Below are 1219 nucleotides of genomic sequence, written 5' to 3' on the forward strand. Positions count from 1 at the left end.
GTATTCCGTGCAGGAGGCCAGCACTACCTTCTGAGAAGCCCTGGGCTAGGTCCTCAGCCATCATAGGGCACTGCTCTGCTCCCAGATAATGTGGTTTGGGAGCTTGGTCACACGACGGGCCACCAGGAAGTTTGCTCCAAAAGCACCCAGACACCCAAGAAAGCCCTTCCATCAGAGTGGCCCTGTTCTCAGTGGCTGGGCAGTCCACGGTTTTTATGGCCGGCAGAAAGGAGAAAACGCCGCACTGTAGAGCTCAATGGGAGGGAGGTTTCCGTCCTAGCAGGCGGTCCAGGCTGCGGGCTTCTGGCGTCATACCGCCCCCTGGTGGCGATACGTCCTCATGCCCGTTGGGAGTCGAGCTCTGAGCCGCAAACGCGCCCAGTAGTGGGGCCACGATCGGCGGGAGGGGCTGACGGCTTCCCGGGCGGGTGGCGTCACTTCCTATCACCTGGGCATCGCGCGGTGGGCCACTTCCGGCCGCGGGGCGTCGCAGCGTGCACGGGCAGTCCTCCCGCCCCCGACTCCTCCGCCAGGGTGGCTTCCCGAAGGCTTTTCTCTTCGCTGCCTCGTTTAGCGCTTCTGGTACCAATGCGTGAGGCCCACGCCGCCTCCTCACCCCCCACGAGGAGGTCAGCAGATACCCCCAAAAGGCGGAGAATGGGCCCGCAGGTTACCTCCACCCCCCCAGGTGGGGCCGGGCTTGCCCACTCCGGCAGCCGCATCTGTGGCTCCTACACTCACCACACTCTTTCCCCTTCGCTTCCTCAGGCAGCCCCTGCTGAGACCTGGCTCTTCAGCACACAAAAATTCGGAGGCGCGTGTTAGGTGCATGTTGATATTTTGATGTGTGTGTTAGACCTTGGCCGCAGCCGAAACTCGTTACTTGCCTGTGGGAAGGACACAGATGTGTCCTCTTTGGCACTGGACGTATCTTTATGGTAAAGTGTGCTCCTGTGTACAGTTGTGACTTGCTGGAATCTAGTAGATGAGTTTAGTCCCTTTGTTTGTTTGTCCCTACGTTTTACATTTTTACCTTTTATGTTTTGTCTTTGCTCTTTGCTGAGTTTCCTCTTACCCCTCTCCCCCTCTTCACTACTACATCTGGGGCTGTGCACACACTCGGTTGTGGTGCTCACACTCCTGTTGTATTCACTCATGCTCATGGTGAGTCTTCTGGCTATTCTTGACATCTCTGTTGCTTCAGTGCTTGCTGGGATTA

The sequence above is a fragment of the Sorex fumeus genome, unplaced genomic scaffold (genome assembly GCF_029834395.1).
Source record: "Sorex fumeus unplaced genomic scaffold, SorFum_2.1 ptg000054l, whole genome shotgun sequence".
Taxonomy (NCBI): domain Eukaryota; kingdom Metazoa; phylum Chordata; class Mammalia; order Eulipotyphla; family Soricidae; genus Sorex; species Sorex fumeus.